Below are 22,541 nucleotides of genomic sequence, written 5' to 3' on the forward strand. Positions count from 1 at the left end.
TTTATAGGAATATATTTATATATAACTCCTGTATATGGTTCTAGCACTTGAAAGCTTTGGAGCAGCTTATCATAAAAAGCTCTTTGAAACAGCTTTCGTTCAATCGCTGACACCCCAACTGGCAGGTCAGACCTGTAATTGTTAAGTTTACAACCCTTCAAAAAAAAGTCCTATTTTCCCTTCCAAGTTTCTAGCCTCTAAATTCTCCTTCCTTGTTAGCAGAAAGAAAAGGGGGGACACAGGGAGAAGATTACGGTCATACCCTGTGCGTGTTCCCAGTGTGCTTCCAGTGACTTTTGGTTGGCATTAACACATGGTTGGTTTCCTTAGAAGCTTATGTAACAGACTTAATGCTTCATCCAAATCCATTTAATGTTTTTTAAGGGGCCAAGTCCTTTTTCTCTCCACAATTTAAAAAATATTTAAGCAGTATACTGTGGCTTTTCAACAGCAGGAAAGCTGTAAATGGTTTTTCTACAGCCACATTTAGAGATGTTTATAACAAGCTGTACTTTCAAAGATATGTTTATGTGTATTACATGGAGGCATAAACCAAAAAATACACATGCGGACAAGAAATCATAACTTCAACAATTCTTTATGATTCTTTGATTAGACTCAAGCTGAAAATTATATCACAGATAGAAAGAGAATTATTGAACATACTTATTCCCATAGGGTTCTAAATAGTGGTGGGATAAAGCCATTCGTAGGAGGTAAATCCAGGGGTCTTGGGTTCTACACGGTCTCTCAAACTATGGACCAACTTCTTAAACCTTCCCTCCTTATAATCTTTCTCCTTCCATGTTGTTGATGATACCACACTGTCTTCATTATTCTATTTCTTCGACCACAGCTTTTATATATAACTTCACGGGTGGTGCTTTCTCTTTCTACTGGCATCAAGGATAAATCTTATACTCCCTCTACTTTCTTTGTACTCTCTACCTCACTGACAGCAGCTAATGTCATAGTTTCAACCATCACCTTCTTGCAAATCATTCCCTAATTTATACATCCAGACCTGAACTTTCTCCACAGCTTTATTCCCACATACCCAGCCACAAATCTCAACTGGCAAGTTCTTCTGCCATCTTAATACACACACACACACACACACACACACACACACACGCAGCAGCTCAATGTAACTGAAATCAAACTCCTTCTCCTGTAAATTAGCACCCCTTCTAGCCTTCTCCCTTGTCTGTTGGTGGACTCGAAATCTCAGTACACTTGTTTATTCCATTCTCTTCCTCCCCCGTGAGCTGGAAATCATAAAATGCTCAGAAAACATTGATTTCTTCAACAAATATCTATTGAGTGCCAAACATTTGCAAGCCATTGGTTAATCCATTAGAATAGTGGGGTTGTTTCCATTTTTTCCCAATTTATAAACCACGTAAAAATCTTCAGGTTTCAGTAATGTAGTAGGAACCCCCAAAACCTTCCTGCTGTATCATATCTAGAAATGAGAAATTGTATTTAAAAGTCAAGCTTTTAAATGCTTAGCTGAACTCTCATGAAGGTAAGAAAAAAAAAATCACCAAAGACCAAAAATAAAGAGGAACCTGAAAAACCAGGGCAGTGAGCATCTGACCTGATGCTAGCACAGCCATAAAGGTATCTGTGGGTACCCTTTAACTAGAATCTTGAATTTTAATGGTCACATATATACAGAAGACAAGGTCACGGCTCATACAAGGAAAGGAGTTGAAAATGAGACCTCAGGATAAACCTGGCACCCTTGAAAGACTTCACTTTCATCAAAAGGGGAGACAAGATAAAAAATTCGCATACAGTCACAGAACAGCTAAAAGTATTATTTTGTGGGGGGAAAAAAATCAAAGTTTGTATTAAACTAGAAACAGAAGGGAACTTCCTTAGCCGGATAAAAGATGTCTACCAAATGCCACATTTAATCTTAGGATAACATTAGAAGCATTCATTTTAAATTTAGAAACAAGACATAGATGTCCTCTATTTATACTTCCACTTAGCATTTTACTGGAGGATCCTACGGGTGCAGTAAGAAAACAAAAAGGCTTACAGGTTGGAAAAGAAGCAACAGTATTTACCTCTGCATATGATATTGATAAGGGTTAGCCGCAGAAAAAACGTTTCTCTTTAGCCCAGAAGGCTGCCCTATAGCCTGCAGAGTTCCAATTAAGGATCAAATATGTACTGTTTGCTACATTCTTAAAGGATCTCATGACTGCCTGCACATCTCGCCGATAGTTAATATTGAGCTGAATAAGCACCAGAGAAATCTTGCAAAAGGAGTTTTACAAGTAGAAATTCGAAGAAGAAATTTATGATCTAATACTCCCGGCACATCCCCTACCCCCTTGATCACTAAGCATATAACCACCAGCTTCGTACAGCAAGAGAGCCGCTCTTTCTGCCCACGGGTCCTGTCTCCATGCTACTTGAACAAACTAAGTTGTACCGTAAAATATCTCAAGAATTCTTTCTTGACCATCGTGCTCAACGATCCCGCAACAATAGGACTATCTACAATTATACAAGAGAAACCACAGACAAACTAATATAATAAGCATTCATGACAAGATCATTGGAAAATTTGGATGGGAAGGCAAAGCAACTAGAAGAGCAAAACCAATTATTTAAAAGAAGAACAATGGTGGAGGCCACATATAGAAGACTTACCATAAATCAATAGTACTCAAGACAGCATGGTAGTGGAGAAAGCCACACAAATGAATGGAAAAGAACGGACAGTCTAAAAAGGGTCCTGTACAGGGGCACCTGAGTGGCTCAGTCAGTTAAGCATCGGACTCTTGATTTCGGCTCAGGTTATAATCTCAGGGTTGCGAGATCAAGCCCCATGTCAGGCTCCTTGCTGAGCACTAAGCTTGCTTAAGATTCTCTCTCTCCTTCTCCCTCTGCCCCTCTCCTCCTCTCTAAAAAAGTAAATAAATATAGGGCCATTCTTATACATTAGCAAACAGAAATTAGAAAGGAAATTTTTAAGAGCACATGGCCGGCTCAGTCAGTGGAGCATGTGACTCTTGATCTTGGGGTCATGAGCTTGAGCCCCACATTGGGGGTAGAGATTACTTAAAAATAAAATTAAATTTAAAACAATTTTTAAACCAATTTTTTAATATACTATTTGCAATAGTAATGACAGAGTCTAAGGTACCTATAAATAACACACTTTTCTGGAAGAAATTATAAAACTTCATTGACAGTACAAAACACTTACCTAAGTGAATAAATAAAATATGACTGTGGATGGCAAAGCTTACGATCATAAAGATCTGACTTTCCCCCTAAAGAGCATATAAATTCGATACAATTCCCATCAAAATCCCCAAAATGAGTTTTCATGGAACTTAATAGTGGATCCTAAAATTCATATGAAAGGGCACAGGGCCAAGAAAATTTTAAAGGAAAACAGCGTGGAGAGAGTCCCTCTAACAAATACTAACCTTATTTTTTTAAAGCTTTATTAATTACAACACTGAGATATTGTCACAGGGGTGGATCAACGGACCAGTGTAACAAAATATGGAACACAGAAACAAACCCCCACTCTATGGAAACTGATGTATAAGGAAGGTACCATTACAAATAATGGAATATAGAGGACTATTCAATAAATGGTTCTGAGACTATTCGTTCACTCTACGGAGAACATTTTTTAATTAGATCCCCACTTGACAACATTCATAAAAGTAGATGGCCACTGGATTAAAATCTCCAATGTTAAAAGAAACTAAACACTTGGCAAGGAAAACTTTGCAGAACCTTTTTAGGATTTGGAGATATGAAAGCCGATCCCACTGCGGGGCTTGATCTCATGACCCTGAGACCATCACCTGAGCTGAAACCAAGAGTTGGATGCTCAACCCACTGAGCCACCCAGGCGCCCCTGGATATGAAAGCTTTCTTAGACAAGGCACAAACAAAGCACAAATCATAAAGGAACCAATTATAAATATAACTACATTAAAGGTAAAAAGCTTTATACAATATAAATCAACATGTACAGAGTCAAAAGACAAGTTTAAGAGTGAGTGAAACTGTTTTGCAACTTCCCTATCCTAAAAAGCGTCGGACATTAAAACTACACTATCCAATATGGCGGCCACTAGCCACATGTGTCTGTTGAGCATTTAAAATGCCGCTGCTCCCACTTAAGGTATGCTATTAGCGTGAAATACTAAGTTCTTAAGAGGTAATATAAAAAATACTGTAAGCTCTCTTATTTGCAATTTTCATAGTTGAAGTAATATTTTGGATATACAGGGTTAAATACATTACAATCAGCTCACCTGTTTCTTTTTAATTCGACAGCACTGATCTAAAACAACGTAGTATGTATATAAACCCCAAAGGCCAACAATATATATAAAAAGGCACTCAACACCCCAATGAAGAGGAAAATGTAAATTAAAACAATAGACTATGCATGAGACCAGCAAAATTTCTCTACTTGACTTGAGCAAATGTGACGATGTAGAAAAACTGGAAATTGGACACATGGATGGAAGGGGAGGAAGATCAATTGGTATGAGCACTTGGAAGAAGAATTTGGTGAAATCTCATAAAGTTGAGGATAGAGTTGCATGCCCTCCTCTATACACTATAGAAACCCACACAAGGGCACAAGAAGGCACGTATGACAAACTATCTTTACTATGGCATTGTTTATAATTGTGAAAAATTGAAAACGAATGTCCATCAACACAAGCATAGATCAATACGCAACATTCAGACAATTAACTACTATTCTTTAGCTAAATAGAAGGAACTAGAGCAATGGTTCTCAAAACGCGGTCCCAGAAATTTATCAGCAACATCAATTCCCGGGACCCAACCCAGACGGAGTGAATCAGAAACCCCGCCAGCGCAAGGCAGCAAGCCCTCCAGGTGATTCAGATATGCGCTTAAGTTTGAGAACGACTCAGCCAGAGCTACGTGTATTGACTGAGGAAATTTCAAAAGTGAGGCTGTTACAGAAGGTTATGTGCAGGATATCATTCAGATCAAGTTCAACCCTTGTACACAGCCCTTCATATTGTCTGTGGATGCATACACGGGAGTATAAATATAAAAATATGCACAGAGAGGATTACCACCCAATTCACGATAGCGCTTATGGAGTAGGCAGACAGTCAAACGGGGTATGGGACAGGAGAGGTTAAAACAGATCTGAACTGTATTTGTGATGTTTTATGTTTGTTTGTTTGTTTGGGGGGGGGCAGAGAGACAGAGAGAACCCCAAGCAGGCTCCGCATCCAGCACAGAGCCCGACGTGGGGCTCGAATTCACACCCTGAGATCAGGACCTGAGCCAAAATCAAGAGTTGGACACTTAACCGATTGAGCCACCCAGGCACCCTGACATTTGTGATGCTTGATTTAAAGAATGTTAAAGATGCTAGAAGAAATATCTCTGGACATACGTCTTGACACCATTGTCTAATTAATTCCTTAGACTAAGTTTGGGGGAGGTGGTGGTGTTGCTGAAACACTTTATTTTAAAAAGATTTTATTTATTCATTCGACAGAGAGAGAGACAGCGAGCGAGAGAGGGAACACAGGCAGGAGGAGTGGGAGAGGAAGAAGCAGGCTCCCAGCGGAGAAGCCTGATGTGGGGCTCGATCCCAGAATGCCAGGATCATGCCCTGAGCCGAAGGCAGACGCTTAACGACTGAGCCACCCAGGCTCCCCGCTGAAACACTTCTTGCCTTACAATTCTTACCACCGAAGTCGTCCTCCTCTTGGGTGAGTAGTGTCGCAATTGTTTGTTACTGATAAATCGACTCGAATATAGACCCACTAACTCAGTCTGCACACCGCCATCTCCAGCTTCCAAAACGTCACGTTGTACACATCATCTTCCAGTTTGGACAGCTTCCAGAATGGTCAAAATTGCTCACCTGACACTCAAGTCCCTCCAAAACATGCTTCCTCCCTGATTCAACTATATGATGCCAACTACATGTAACATCGTACATAAAGATCTCTGCTTTGCTAAACTCATCACACGTATTTCTGCCTCCTTGCCTTTCTTCATTATTTACAGTTCCCTTGGGTCCCAGACATCTGAGTCTGGATTGCACTATAAAAACGAGACCATGTTCCACGCACCAGCCCCTCCTCCCCAATCATCCTGGAACGTATTAGATCATCAATCGCCCTTTTTTTTTTTTTAAGATTCTATTTATTTATTTGACAGAGAGAGCATAAGCAGGGGGAGCAGCAGACAGAGGGAGAGGGAGAAGCAGACTCCCCACTGAGCCGGGAGCCCGACGCAAGGCTCAATCCCAAGAATGCAGGATTATGACCAGAGTCGAAGGCAGACGCTTAACCGACTGAGCCACCCAGACACCCCTCACTGATCATTTCTTCTGTTCAACTCTCCTAGCATAGTCACTCCCGTTAAGTCACTTCCAGTTAAGTTCTGTCTTGCTCCAGAAAGGATTGAAGGCGGTGTGAATGGATTGCAAACCTGTCAAGGCTACAGTTCGTGTTTCCCGAGCACCGACGGTAATACTCTACAAAAGACCGAAACTACCAACTCCATGAGAGGGAGAACCATGACCGTTTTGTTCAGAGCTGTCTATCTAGTACCGGCAAATTTTGTAGCACTTACTACACACCCAATGACCATTTGTTGTTGAGTGCATGGATAAATGAATGGGCTTCATAATTCTGTTATCATGACAAACACTTCCAGGTACCAAATGCTACTGGAGAAGTGGAGAATGAATACAGCGGACAAACACATCAGAAGCTCCATAAAATATCACATTTCCATAGATCCTAGTACAGGCCAACACACAAATCAGAACACGTGGTTGGCAGGCAGAGCTTGTTAGACCACTTGAGAAAGAGGCAGCACCATCAAGACCATAATTCCCTTTACTGTATACATCCTAGAAACAATCAAAGTGACAGATCTTTGCAGTCTGGGACATCTTACAGATTTTGTGAAATACGGCCTTTGGCGGAATACTCCGTGGCTCACTGACTTCTCTTAATCTATCTATTAAGGTATTTGTAGAACTCTAATTATAGCCACTATATCTTGTTTGTGCAATATTCAATTACTAACATGGCATGCCATTTATCTCAGTAATTATCGCAATAATTATTGTATTAAATCTAAACGAGCGTTCTTAACTCAATCTACATGCTGGAAGTTTTCTCCCCCATACTGGTGTCCACCATCTGTTTCTAGAAGTAACTCTCTTAGAGGCTGTAGCAAGTCAGCATGCAGGGAACTTAAGAGAACCAAGCCTTTGTGGCCCTTACACATTGTTTATGCAAAAGAGTTAGCAAGGCGCTTCGCATGCCAAAAATCACGAAATCCATGTGCCTGTTCACTCATTCCCCCGCCCCCAAACTCCCAAGAGATGCTTTAGCGTAACACACAGGACGGGAAAGAAGTCAATTAAAGGAGCTGGTTCTCCTGACCCCTCGCTAAGACAAAGCGAAGAAAATGGTCAGCGCCCAGCCTCTTCCTCCTGATCAGCTGAGTTGCTCCCTCCTGCTGATTCCAGTTTCTGTCTCTTTCTGAACCCTCCCACTCACTGCCCAACACCAGCCAAGACTCGTGGGAAGAAAAAGTCGAAGATATGGTCGCTGCCTTCACGTTCCTCTCCTGGACTAATGGGGAAAGGCAATCGTAAAGGGAAACCATTTTCTGTGGCTTATCTACTTCAAGCATTCTGAACTCAAAAGAATCAGCAGACAATGCCACAGAATGAAGCTAACCCGTGATGCTTTTTCCCTCTGATGGCCATGCCACGATCCTTCATGAAATGTAGGGATAACGTGCGGGAACTACGGTGGTTTAGGAACCAACGGTGGGGAAGCAGCACCAGCTCCCCCCCACCGCCACCTCCCGCACACTTCCCCTATGAAGAGGGGGATGGACAGAGAAGTCCACAGTAGTATTCACATCCATTATTTTCCCAATTTCACCCTCTAAAATACTCTCCCGAGCCCTACCTGGTGTGCTCTTCCTCCCACCCGGCTTCCGAGAAGGAGTGGACTGGAATGCTGGAGCTTGTGGGCATCTGGAGAGCCATGGGGGTCTGAAGAACAGAAGGAGATACTTGTGGTAAAGGGACTGTCCCCTTTTTCATAGGGTCAAAACAGATGGGGCCAGAGGAGGGAGGGAAGTTAGGATGCCTGAAGGAAGAGGCAAGCCACCGCCTACGGAACGCACCCCAGGAGAACAGGTGTTCGGCCTCCACAAACACGCTCTCTATGCAAGCAGCATAGCTCTGGCGCTCCGTGCCTCACAGAAGTCCTTAAGAAACTGGGGAAGATATATTAAGTCCCAGTAACAGTCATTTCTTTAATACCAGCAGTCATGGCCAGACCATGAAATTACACAGCTCTTTCAAGTATCATAAAAAGGGTATTAAATTTATAGTCAAGTACAAATTAGGGGAGACTTACAGGAGCACGGCTCAGAGCCCACCTGCGACGAAAGAACCTTCGACAGCACCCCCAGAAACAGATACTGGTCACCAACAGGTCACTCTCAGAGGCTCAGTTTTTCTGTCTCTACAAGGCCATTGCTGGACCAGGCCAGCGTTTCTCTACGTGGCTGCATGAATCACCCGGATCACTCAGGAAGGAGGGGCACCTGGGTGGCTCAGTCGGGTAAGCGTCTGCCTGCCGCTCATGTCATGATCTCAGGGTCCTGGGATCGAGCCCCACGATGGGCTCCCAGCTCAGCGGGGAGCCTGCTTGTCCCTCTCCTTCCGCCTGCCACTGTCCCTGCTTCGGCACATGTGCGCTGTGTGTGTCAAATAAATAAAACCTTAAAAAAAATTAAGGCTCCTGAGTACTATGGAATTGAAAACTCTGAGGCTGGGGCCCAGGAATCCGTATTTTTAATACATCTCTTGCCCCTCACCCCACCCGGTCCTGATCCATATTTAACAAGCTAGGAAATGCTTCACAACCCATGCAATTATGTCCATATTATCACCTCTTTCTAGACTGTACTTTCTGCAGCTGTCCTTCCCATGTTTCTAGACTCAGCTCAAGTTCCATCTCCTCTGTGAAACCCTCTCTTATCCGACTCAACCAGAAGCCAGCTCCCCTACTGCCGCAGGGTAGGATCTGGGCAAGCACGATCCCCGAGAGCTAAGTGTCATGCGCATTCGGCAGGGGCTTGAGGAAGGGCTCAGAAATTTGCACTGCTATTCTGTGCCCCAGTTTCTTCTTTTGAGTTTTCAGCAGCCAAGAGAGATTTAAACCATGCAAACCAGTAGCTAGAACGCCTACTGTCTCAGCCTGTTTGGGCCACTGTCACAAAATACCACAGCCTCGGTGGCTTATAAACAACAGACGTGTATTGCTCACAGTTCTGGGGGCTGAAGGCCAAGGTCAGGGTGCCAGCAAGGTCAGACGAGGGCCGTCTTCCAGACTGCAGACTTCCCACCGCACCCTTGCACGGTGGAAGGAGCTAAGGGGCTCTGTGGGGTCTCTTTTGGAAGAGCACTCATTTCAGCCCCGAGGGGCTACAGGGAAGAAGAGGAATCATAAGGAGACAAGAGAAGGCCAAATGGACAACTGCACCTCTGAAATCAGGGAGGGAAGTAATGTCCAATATGGGGCCTCCTCTTGCCCAAATACCAGGCAAATACCTAATGGATCCTGCACAGGTGGGAGGACGGAAGGGGGGCGGTGGGGAGGGCTGGTGAGAGGTGGAAGGGTTGGGCTAGGCTGAAACGCCAAAACTCGGTGAGGCGAAAACACTAAATCAGTGCTTCCCAAAGGATACTTCAGAAACCTCTCCAACAGAAACACCCGGGGAGCTTGTAAACACGCACATCTCCGCACATCACAATCGCTAGAGCGCAATACCCTGCACCAGACAGGCTCCCCCTCCAGTTTCAACTCTTCCCTCTTCTAATTTGTCATCATACTGCTCCTGGGGGCTTTTGAGAGACGAGGGAGCAGCACAAGGCCTGAGAATTTGTCACCAGATGAGGGCGGTTCAGGGGAGAATTCCAGTCTCCCCACTTGGTGAGGGGGGGATTCAGGGAAACCCAATCAACAGAGAGCACCACATCTGGGTTTATTCTCAGATCCCTTCTTGCTTCATAGTTTCAAATCCCACCCCCCCACCCCCACCCCCCAAAAAACAGAAAAATAAATAAACCGAGTGTCTCGGTCAAGGACACGCTGCCTTTGTTGATTCTGCAAGAACCACAGAGTGCCACTGCTTATTTTCCCAGAGACCTTCAAGTATTTTCTTAATAACCTCCCATAGACAATAAAATTGTCAAGCCCAAGCTCCTCTATGGACTTCGCTGATTTACGCCGGCAGACTCACCATCTGCACCCAGAGGGTTCCGTGCAAACTCTCTCCCCAACTCTGGCTCAGTATTACTTCTCGAGCCAGGTGTCGAATATTCCTAATGCTTCCTAGAGTCTGTTCAACTGAACTGAGAACTCCAAAACACTATCTACGTTCAAGGTGAGGCGTAGGAAATTATCTGGGGAATTCAATATAAAAAAAAAATTACCTTACCTGTTGTTGCCAAATTACAAAGCATAATTTTAAGTACTTGATGCAGCGTCTAAAGAGAAATGCTACGTGGAGGACAGTGCGTTAGGATTCCTTCCCAGTTGGGGATACAATCTGTTCTAATAAGCAACTGCCACGTAATTTGCAGACACTTCCATACCACGGTGGGATACCACGTTCAGCCGGAATGACAATCCCAAAAGCCGGAGTGAAGATCTTTGCCATATCTATCTATCCATCCATCCACCCAACGAATATTTATTCTCTATTCCCCAAAAGTCCTGTTCTAGTTGCTGTGATACAGCAATGAACCAAACACGGACAGGGGCTGCCCTCACGGGGTTATCTTCTTGGGGGGAAATTGACAATAGACGCAAAAACAAAGAAAGTAATTTCAGAGAGAAATAAATACACAGAGGAAATAAGACAGGGTAACCGAGCGGAGTGACTCAGAGAGGGGATGGTTGAGAAAAGCCTCTCTGCCCAGGTAACACTAGAACTCAAACCTGAATGACAAGAGGGAGCCACCAATGGGAAGGTCCGGAGACAAAAGGAGAGGGAATAGCGAATGGAAAGACCCCGAGGCCAAAAAGAGCTTGATGTGGCTGAGGAATAAAAAGAAGGCCAATACGGCTGTCAAGGCGCGAGTAAGGGAGAGTGGGTGGAGAGGTCAGTTAGGTAGGCCGCGCCAGATTGCACAGGACTCTCTAGGCCAGGGAGAGAAGGAAGGGCTTTATTCTACGCACAATGAGAAGACAAGGAGCTCGAGTGGACTGGTGTAAACATAAGTGAGGACATATTCGGCTTTTTATCAATAGCACTCCCATGGGCTGAGATGCTTTATTTATTTATTTAAAGATTTTATTTATTAGGACGCCTGGGTGGCTCAATGCGTTAAGCATCTGCCTTCAGCTCAGGGCATGATCCCAGGGTCCTGGGATTGAGTCCCACATCGGGCTCCTTGCTCAGCAGGGAGCCTGCTTCCCCTCTGCCGGCTGCACCCCTGCTTGTGTGCTCACTTGCTCTCTGACAAAAAAATAAAATCTGTAAAAACAACAACAAAAAGATTTTACTTATTTATTTTTTATTTATTTATTTGACAGAGATAGAGACAGCCAGCGAGAGAGGGAACACAAGCAGGGGGAGTGGGACAGGAAGAAGCAGGCTCATAGCAGAGGAGCCTGATGTGGGGCTCGATCCCGGAACGCCAGGATCACGCCCTGAGCCAAAGGCAGAGGCTTAACCACTGTGCCACCCAGGCACCCCTGTTTGTTTATTTATTTGAGAAAGAACTCAAGAGAGCACAAGCAGGGGGAGAGACAGAGGCAGAGGGAAAAGCAGACTCCCCGCTGAGCAAGGAGCCCGATGTGGGGGCTTGATTCCAGGACTCCAGGATCATGACCTGCGCCAAAGGCAAGAAGCTTAACTGACTGAGCCACCCAGGCACCCCAGGCCAAGATGCTTGAGAAAATATCTAGTCTAAACCTCTCAAAAGCCCTATAAAGTGTAACTGTTGCTAGATGAGGCCAAAAACAAAGAGTTCACCCAAGGTCACAGCTAGTAAGTGGTGAAGCCAAGATTCCAACCTGTGTCTGTCCAAGTCCAAAGTCAAAGACGATTAATGGCTACACAAAGACGTTCTTTTCAAGTACACCCAAGTATGACTAACCATGGAAGCTGCCGTTCGGGAAGAGTTTGCTATATGCCAGGAACGGGACTAGACGCTCTTCATCTTTCAGCTTTACCCTTTCAGATAGGTACTGCGATGCCGTTGTGCAGACGAGTAAACTGAGGCAGAGAGGGGCTCAGGACTCCTCCGGAGCCTATACCAGCAGTATTTCCCCACAATGCCAGACGTCACGTTTTGAGAATTATCTTAATCCAAATGTTAACCCAGTTTAGACACTTGTCACTAGCCTGCTCCTTTATGCACAGTCTGAGCGCTCCGGAGGGGCATTGAATGTCCTGCCATCAGAACCGAATGGCGTAGAAAGCAGGCCCCGTTTGTAAGAGGACACTGCCCCTCTGTGTGCCAACGGAAAGCTGTAAGATTTTTTTGCATGTCTGTGCCTAAGGGACAATGACGCTTCTATCCGAGCTGTGAATCAGAAAGAAGCGATTGGACAGGTCTGTAAGGTCAGTGACTGCACTCAGACCTTCAGATCCAAGCTGCCGATATGGTAATGCGCCCTGAACAACCTCTGGTAGCCACTCCTCCCACGTGCCGCACTGGGCCCAGCACTCCGGACACCCCTTCCAGGAGGGACAGGGAAGGGAAGGAAGGACTCTACCAGGAGGACGGGGAACCAGTGGGAGGTTTCACGCGGCTTATCACGTAAATGGGAAAGCACCAGACCAGGAGCCATCAGTTGGCCACAAAAAGGACTAAAGTTCTAATATGTGCTACAGCACGAATGAACCTTGAAAACGGGACACTAAGTGAAATAAGTCAGACGCCAAATGCCTCAGATGACAGGATTCCGTCTAAATGAAGGGTCCAGATGGGGCGCCTGGCTGGCTCAGTCAGTAGAGCCTGTGACTCTCGATCTCCAGGTTGTGAGTTCGAGCCCCACGTTGGGTGGAGGGATTACTTAAACTATTTTTAAAAATAACAAATGAATGAATGACATGTCCAGAATAGGCAATTCCATAGAGACAGAAAGTAGGTTAGTGGTTGCCTAGGGCTGGAGGGCTGAAGGGGAACTGGGAGTGATATGCTGAGGAGTTTGGGTTTCTTGGAGGTGGAGGTGGGGGAGTGATTAAAAAAAAAACTGACATGAGTGGTGCTGGTCAAACAACAGTGTGAATATACTAAAAACCACTGGATTTTATACTTTCAATAAAATGAATTTTATAGTATGTGAATTACAGGTCCATAGAGCTCTCATAAAAATTACGTATCTGGGGAGACATCAACTATATAGTATTCATTATTTATTACATATTACACATTATATAATTATATAAATTCACTATCCATACACGTCTCAGAAGCTATCTAGACAAAAGCAACTCTGGCTAATCGAACCCACACTGCATAAAACCTTACTCCTCATGAGGTTCTCCCTCTGTGTGCTGCTCTTTTCACTTAGCGCCCTTACAAAGAGTCCTCCCAAAACACCCCCCAAGAAAGCAAGCAATGGGGTGGTCTGAGGCTCAGACAGGAACCCCTGGGAATCCCTAACTTGTTACACTGGAAATAACATCACAAGGCTCAAACTCACCATTGATTATCATGATGGTTTCGTCGGTGATGATTTAAATAGCACATCATAGCTGAGTGCTCGCTCCGTGCCAGGCACTACACGTTGGCTGGTTTATGTCTATTATCTCATTTACTCCTCCCAAATACCCTGAGACAGGTACTACTATTCAGCCCATTTGACAGATGAGATAAATGAGTCCCCAAAGTTAAGCAACTGATCCCATGTCAAATCCCTGGTGTACACTGGGACTAGAATAGAAGCCCAGTGATTCTGATACTGGACTCCCATTTTAGCCCCTCCGTAACACGCCTCTTCCATAGCAGTGGTAAATAATCATCGGAGTCATATTAGCTTAAATGCATTGCACACCTGCTTTATACCAGGTAGTCTCCCTGAGGTACATGATATTATGGGTCTATCGTTTTGTAGGTGGGGAAACGGAAGCACAGCGTGGCCTGGTAAGCACCCCAGGGTATACGGTGACCAAGCATCCCAGAAAGGGGCAGAGGATGGAATGAAATGTAGGCGGTCACTAAAGTCCGCCCCTCCCTTCCTGACAGTTCGTCCTGACCTGCATTCACAGGCCAGCCGACTGTGCCCGTAAAAATCAGCCGGCGTGGGGGCCCAGCCGGTGTCTCTCCTCTCTCTGCATGCCCGTGGCTGCTCTCTGTATCCACCCCCCGCACTCCTCCCCCCCAGCCTTCCGGCCTGCTTGCAGAAGAGACGGATTTTTCTCCCCAACAGAAATCACGCAGCAGTAAGGAAGCTGACCAGATCTGAAGTGTACAAAGGCAGCGCTAGCTTTTCTCTTTTCATGCATTTTGCACAACGGCCAGCCACCGGGGCAGGCAAATCCCCACTGCCTTGAAGCTCCGACGGGAGTTTTATACTGCTCCTCATCTAATTAAGAAAAGGGTCGATTTTTTTTTTCAGGGTCTGAAAACTCCCTTTGGTCTGAAATCTGTCCATTATATTAGTTGGAAAAAAGCTTCCTAGAATGAGGCATTAAATAAAAGCACTGATTGAATTTTATCACCCTCCGTAATTAGAAAATAAAAGTGAATCTAATAGATTTTTAAATGATACTACCCTTCACACGCAATGAATTTCTTTGATTTTTATCCCTCATATATACATTCAGATCTGTATAACCTACTTTAAAGCAAATACTACTACTTTAATGTGAATGTCACAATATCCGCCTGTCAGATGTAAATCTAAAATACATGCTCACGTTAGGATACGAGCCATGCCAAAGGCAGGATTCTAAGGACAATGAAAGGGCCAGACAGTGGTTTGAGGCTAGGAACGGCAGGCTGAGAGAAAAATCCCCTGTGGTTGCCAAAATCAACAAAAGTAGATTGAGGTGCAGATATCTAGAAGGTCAAAGCAGAGGGAACAGGTAGGGCTATATAGTCTGAATGCTAGGAGGTCTGATGGGGAAAAAATACTAGGAATCATATTACATACAAGGACTCATACAAGCCTGATACTGGGATAGAATTTCATTGCCAGAGGTCTTTTACTTACACACACACACACACACACACACACTCACACCCTGGACTAGGCAGGAAACAGTCTCAATGTATGAGTGGAACTGGATTTGAAAGGGTCAGAAAAGTGGCAGCAGCTGGCAATGCAAAGAGGGAGAAATCAATAGCTATGGCTGGGTCCTGATAAATGTCAAAAAGTCCTTTATTAAGGCAGTGTTGTTCTCAATTATGAATATGCATGGACTGAGCTGGTGGGCAACAGATCGCATGAATGGCTCTTTCAACAGGGACCCAATGTCACTCTGGAGTCACTGAGCCAGGGACGGCACACAGGAACACTGCTGTCAACAGCACCTGCTCTCGACTCTTCTCTCTTGTTAGTACATACTTCAGATGGTGGCCTTCAAAAGGCCAGACTGCATTAAGCACGCCTTATGCAATGTGGAAGGCGTTCTTTCGAAAGTCCCCGATTGAAGGAAAATGGTTACTTTTGTGCCCCTTCAAAGAAATCTTGTATTATTTAAAGGCAAGGACAGTGGAACACTTGGCACCCACACTGGTGGCCTGAGAAAATCCTTTCATGAGACCTGACCAGCCCCGTGGGGAGGAGCTAACATCCTGATGGTTCATCTGTTATGAATGCTGCATTTCTGAAGCCCAGCGTCATTTGTATTACGCTCTTGCTACATCATCGTTTTCTGGTATCCTCTGTACGAAAGTTTACTTACGTGATTGCCGGAGGGAGGGGGGATGAGATTTCCTCTTGGGGTGATGAAAGGTTTTGGTACCGGACAGAGGTAATGGTTTTACATCACTGTGAATGTACTAAATACCATAGAATTGGACCCTTTCTAAAGGTTAATTTCATGTGATGTGAATTTCAATTAAAAAAAGACGCCGCGTTGCATCAAAGGAGCCCATACTCCATCTGTTGTTTGGGCTAGAGATTGTGCTAGGTTCTGGGTGGAAAAATATCTATCACAATTAAATCCTTGTGAAGTCCTTACAAGATTCCAGAAAGCATTCTAAACGCTGCCTACATATTATCTAATTTCGCATTTACAGCAATTCCTCTGAGGAAGGTACTATTATTCCCATTTTACAGATGAGGAAACTGAGGAATAGGGAGGTTGAGTAACTGGCTCAAGATATTATACCCCATAAGCGGTGGAGGTTTGGCCACAGACACTGTGCATTTAAGAACTGCTACACTGGGGGCGCCTTGGGTGACTCAGTGGGTTCAGTGTCTGCCTCCAGCTCAGGTCATGATCTCAGGGTCCTGGGATCGAGCCCCACGACGGGCTCCCGGCAGGGTCCCTGCACAACGGCAAGTCTGCTTCTCCCACTCTCTTGCCCCCCGCCTCCGCTCTCTCTCAAATAAGTAAATAAAACCTTAAAAAAAATTGTGCTACATGGCCTCAGACACAGACACAAGTCTCAAGAGGCACACAGTCAATCGATGGTGCCAGGAGAGAGGGCACGAGAGACGAATCACAAATGATTCATCTGAATTAAACCCACACAGAGGAAGCAGGAGTGCTTCAGATCGAAGGGGAGATCCTAAATGGCACAAACAGTGGGACTCTGTTATAAGCACCCGGCGACACTAGAGTAGGAAGAGTTGACAAGTGCCAGGCTGCAAAGCTGGACAGCAAAAGAGGACAGACCACGGAGGCTTTCCACTTACCTTGTAGGCATAGAGCTATTGATGGTTTTTAAGGAGGGGTGACCCAGAGTTGTGTTTGGGGAATTCCAGACTGGTGGCTCCCCGGTAGTTAGAATTTAGAGGGACAAGACAGCAGGGAGGAAGGGAGACAATGATGAGCTAACCTAGACAAATGGTAATTGGCATCGAGAGGGATGGATGGAGTGAATATTTAGTAATTCAAATCAGCCAGACTCATCAGCTCAGAGTCTCAAAAACTGTGAGCAAGATCAAAAGCAAACCATTTCCCTTGATACGTGTCACCTTTCTGTTGTTCTTTAAGAAGTGTTAAACATCATCATTTCTGAACAGTTCAGGAACAGCTAGTCTGTTCTCCATTTTCAGAAGCCATCCCATTGAAATTCTAAATGCAAACCAGACTTTATAAAGCAGCATTCGGAATACCAAGTTTCCTTAGGGAAGAAACATCCAGATTCGGCGCATAAATAGAATTCACGTGCTCCCGGAGACTTGAAAAGAGAATGGTTTGAAATGAATATGAGAAATTAACGATGCAGCATGAGGTTGTCTGGATGGCTTTGTCGTCCGAACTGCATGGGGTTTTGAGATAGCAGGAATTAAAACACCATGCCAGGAGAGTGAGGACTTCATTGGGAAATGATCCTGGCATCAGAAAGAAGATATTGAAAGGGGGGGGGATAAGATGGTTTAAAATTAGATCACCATGTGATTAATCCAAGGACCATTTGGTCCTCACAAGTTGCTGGACTATTTAGAGGCCACCAAAAAAAAAAAAAAAAAAAAAAGGTTATATTCTCCCATCCTCGAAGGATCTCATGTCACCAAGGACTTGAGATGTGCTCAAATGAAGCAGCTAGAGGGGCGCCTGGGTGGCTCAGTCGGTTAGGCATCCGACTCTTGATTTCGGCTCAGGTCTTGATCTCAGGGTAGGGAGGTAGAGCCCGGGTCAGGCTCCGCAGATCAGCACAGAGTCTGCTGGAGATTCTCTCTCCCTCTCCCTCTGCCTCAGCCCCTCCCACTCATGCTCTCTCAAATAAATAAATAAATCTTAAAAAAAAAAATGAAGCAACAAGAAAGAGCTAAGAGATTCAATGTGGCGCAGGGTCCCCATGAGCGCTATTGGAGAGTGGCCGCATTGGGAGGTCAATGGGGGGGAGGGAGTTTCCGGGAGCTGCAGGGTTCACTCCAAGTTTCACAGCAAAGGTGCCACAAGGACCCCGAGCGGCGAGCAAACACAATGGGCCAATGAGAGAAGGGGGAATGAAGGCGAGGCAGCACGAAAACACCAGAGGCTGAAGGCCCAGGGAGGCCTGAGACAGGTAGGGACAAGAGGCCAGTGCACCTCTGAATGAGTAAGTAGGACCGGATGGCTTAGAACACTCGATAAACGCAGAGCCTCTCGGTTTTCTTCTTGGCACAGGGCCGTGTCTCTCACCCCCTTTCTACCTCTGCGAAATACTTAAAAACTTTTCTGAAGGGAGAATTACTCATAGGGAGGGGCAACCAAAACCAGAGAGGTTGCCAAAGGATTCTCTCAAGTTCCCTCCACCGACCTCACCCCCACCAAATGGACTTGGGCCGCTCCCTGGTTTTAATTTTCTATTCATTGGGGACTGGTGATCGAAGCATTCCATGGTTCTGTGTGAATCTTAAAATGCCACCTCCCTTTTGATCCATGTCCCATTAGCCTGCCGGTTTCCCTGGGCAGGGAGGAGGTCAGCAGACTGTCTTCAGTCTAAGGCAGGCCAGACTTATGGTGAAAAGCAGAGAGGGGGGGCTGGGGAACCGTCGGGCGTACCTTCGGGGGCATCATTTGTGTGGCAGGACATGATGGCCAGAGAACATTCTTGCATTTGTCATCTGTCAGTGCGTCATTCCGGAATAGAACTGGCGACCTCAGTCCCTGACCTCATTCAGGCTACAGAAACCTCTGTAGTGCCAAGGCAGGCTGCCGCTGACAGGGACGGTTGAGGGCACAGCAGAGAACAGACAACCTCTGGTGTCTTTGAGGTGTCTACTGGCCCTGCTCCTCAGCACCCCTCTTAAGCCCTATACCCCTCCCCGAGCTTCAGAGCGCGGCCGTCTACCTAAATCTCCAGTACCTTCCATCAGTGACTTTCTACTTTCTACCCCTCGACCGTCTACGCTTGTGATACGGGTCACGCTCCATCTACTTGGATGGGTTCTAGAGCTAGTCCAGCCGTAGCCTCATGTCCCAGCACCTCCCTGAAATCCAAGGTCAGGCGTCTACGTGACCAGAGAGACCCTCCACGAGCACCCCTTCCCTTCTAAGCCTAGGTAAACCCCGGCCTGGAGGAAGGTTCTATGAAGAGAGCGCGAGGAGGATTTTCCTCTGCGACACCAGAGCATGTCCTTCGTTTCCCAGCCCAAACTTACAGGGGGAACCCGAGGAGGTGAATCCTGCATTTAGATAATTATCCGAAGATAATCCTACATAATCAGGCTGCCTGCTTGCTGTCCGCCAAATCAAACCGTCCCTGCTGGAACTACTCCGCTCAGGAAGCCATCAGCATCAGCCTACGTGCTAATACATAATCCCACCCGAGGGGCCAGCCCCAAATGGGGATCGATAGGAAAAAAAATGAGTAAAAACTGTGAAGGCTTTGATGTTTCGATACAGAAAGGCAGAGGATGCTGAGGCTTCTCAGGGCAAGATGGGTTACTTACCAGGCAGAACAGTCGGATTCACTGAGAAGGGCTGTGATCTGCAAAGTGATCCTGACACTGGGCCCAGGAAACTGAGGACCCAGGGGATGCACTAGAGAAGGCTGCGAGACCTCCAAGAAAAACAGAGTTTAAGAAAAAGGGATGGTAGGGGTGACTGGGTGGCTCAGTCGCTGAAGCGTCTGCCTTGGGCTCAGGTTACGATCCCAGGGTCCGGGGATCAAATTCCGCATCAGGCTCCCTGCTCGGCAGGAAGCCTGCTTCTCCCTCTGACCCTCCCCCCTCCCATGCTCCCTCTCAAATAAATAATATTAAAAATTAAAAAAACAAAAGATAGAAAAGAGATGATAGTGGGGCATCTGGCTGGCTCCGTCAGTGGAGCGTGTGACTCGATCTTGGGCTTGTGAGTTCAAGCCCTATGTTGGGTGTAGAGATGACTTAAAAAAATAAAATACTTGAGAGAGAACAAGAGCGGGGAATTGGCAGAGGGAGAGAATCCCAGGCAGACTCCCCACTGAGGGTGGAGCAGGACGCAAGGCTCAATGTCACCACCCGCAAGATCACGACCTGAGCCAAAACCAAGAGTCAGACGCTTAGCCGACTGAGCCACCCGGATGCCCCCAAATAAAAATCTTTAAAAACCAAAGAAAAAGAGTAGCATCCCTGGAAGAGAAGCCTACTCACATCCCTCCCAACTCTTGGCTTCCCGTTTTCAAGCTGAAAAAGCAGGGAAAACTCATTGGGGGAAGTATTGTTGTTTAGGGGACGTCTAAGGAGTTGGGGCTGCTATGGAGCTCCATTTCATTACAGCTTATAACAGCAAGATTTTTTAAAAACTTCCACTCTATTTACTCGCCTTTAAAACACCCAGGGTCTTCCCTTCCCCCCCTCCCAAGTGATTCGGTAATTGTTGTTTACAATATCCAAAAGATGCAGCTATCATCAGTGAAATTGCTGGAACTCTGTGCTTTGCTGATTCAGCAGATGTGCTTAAGATCTATAAAAATATAATGATCTTCTGTAAATAGTCAGGGCTGGCAGTTCCAAAAGAAATAAAAATAAAGGTATAATCATTAATCATTTTCATATGCATTACTTGGAGGGGGTTGGAAATGAACAGATAAATTACCACAGGCAAAATGCTACGCTGAGAAACTAAATACCTGTTAGAGTTGGAGGAAATGTTTGCCTTACCAGTGTCCTGGGCATCCTCCCGAATAAAAACAGAATACCAAATGAGCTAGCCCCCAACTGCTTCACTGCTGAGACAACTAACAATTCATTATGTTGATGGAAGAAAAAAGAAGGATACTTTTGCTCAGGATACGAATTTCCTTGGCATCCACAACACTCCACCAAAGTCACAAGAAGTTTGTCTTCTTCGGCAGTTTTAACCAGCTCTACGAAATAATCCTTGCAAAATTTTGATTTTTTTTTTAACAAAATGTTGGTTAACTCCTTAATGGAAGATTTTTTTTCCTCCTTGGAATACGGGGCCCCAAAAGACTAATTTAAATCTGTGAGCCCCCTTATTTCACCAAATGCGACCACGGTGAAAGGTACTTTTAATCGTTTTGAAAGATGTATGAATGGGGAGAAATTAAATGGCCAACCCTGATGAGCACGAACGCCTGAACAGAGGCCTCCATTCTGCTTTCACATTAAGTAGAGAAACCCCATCTTGTGCAGCTTCTTCACGGGAAAGAGATTGATTTTGTTTTCTATCCCCGCCCAAGCCACACAGACGGAGACCCAGGACACCAGCCCTCAGTCACCAGGAACTGTGATTTTAAAAGCCCAGCTAATCGCGCTTAGAGGTCCACAGCACTGAGGCTGGGCCAGCCACAGGATCAGAGCTGTTACTGCCTAACAATATCGTACTTGACGAGGGTCTTCGTTGTTTCGTTGTAAAATAGAGGAGGGGACTATTTTAGTGTGTCCATGAATTACTCACCAAATTAAAAAAGAGTTAAAAAACACAGCACTGGGGTTTTTGGCAACGGCATCGAGAAAACGCCACCTAGCCAAACATCAGACTAAGCTGTAGAAAACAATGTTAATTTGGACCCTAACGTGCTATATTAATTACGCAGGAAGAATGTAAACAAGCACAATAAAGAATAACATCAGATTTGAGGTTTTTGCACAACTCAAATGAGCTGCCTCTCTGTTTTTCGCAGATAAACAAGAGTAAAACCCTGAAAGGGAAATTGTCAATAGGAGAAGGGAGGAGCATTCCAGCTTCAAGGGAAGTTACACAAACACTGAGGACCCGAGGAGCCCGTGAGCCTGTAAGGGGTCTAATGGCCATGATTTGTATCCGAAGCCGGCAGCTGCGGACATCTTGTCTCGCGCCTGAGGAGATGACGCACTGGAGCAGCAAAATGGCGGAGCAGGGCCGGGAGGGGGCTGTGGGGATTCTGTCACACCCTTGAGGAAAACGGTTTTCTTCACCTCATCAGGAAAAGTCTTCACGGAGGGGCACCTGGGTGGCTCAGTCCGCGAAGCAGCTGCCTTTGGCTCAGGTCATGATCTTGGGGTCCTGGGATCGAGCCCCATGTCAGGCTCCCTGCTCAGCCCCCTCCCCCTTCCCCCTGCTCATGCTCGCTCCCTCTCTCTCTCAAATAAATAAAATCTTTTTTTAAAAAAAGGAGAAGGAATGAGGGGAATAAAATTAGGAGAATATTGGGGGGGGATTAATGTGAACACTGTAGGTTTTTCTTACTCATCATTCCAAATAGCTTTTCACTGTCATATACAGTCACTGTCTTTGGATGACGAAAAACGATGGATGCTTCCTTTTCAGCAGTGCAGCATATAATTTTTCAAGCCTACAACCCAACTAGAGAGGTCCTGAGTTCCCTTCACACAAACAAATCAAGAGTCCTTTTGTTACTTCACGGTCTCTTCCCCATAACAACATGAGAGTTAGAATTT

At 45.5% G+C, this 22,541-nt stretch overlaps 1 long non-coding RNA gene across 5 annotated transcripts in view; it reads right to left on the minus strand.

Moving 5' to 3' along the window:
- The window catches only part of LOC113241256 (uncharacterized), a 342,792-nt gene that overhangs the window by 289,995 nt on the left and 30,256 nt on the right, over positions 1–22,541 (minus strand). The window contains exon 2 of one of the 5 annotated variants that reach the window (XR_006411968.3): positions 7,989–8,074. The exons of the other annotated variants lie outside the window; for them this stretch is intronic. This is a non-coding gene — a long non-coding RNA (uncharacterized LOC113241256). The remainder of the gene's footprint in view (positions 1–7,988; positions 8,075–22,541) is intronic. 5 annotated transcript variants of the gene reach the window in all.

This window comes from Ursus arctos, chromosome X, assembly GCF_023065955.2.
Source record: "Ursus arctos isolate Adak ecotype North America chromosome X, UrsArc2.0, whole genome shotgun sequence".
NCBI classification, from domain to species: domain Eukaryota; kingdom Metazoa; phylum Chordata; class Mammalia; order Carnivora; family Ursidae; genus Ursus; species Ursus arctos.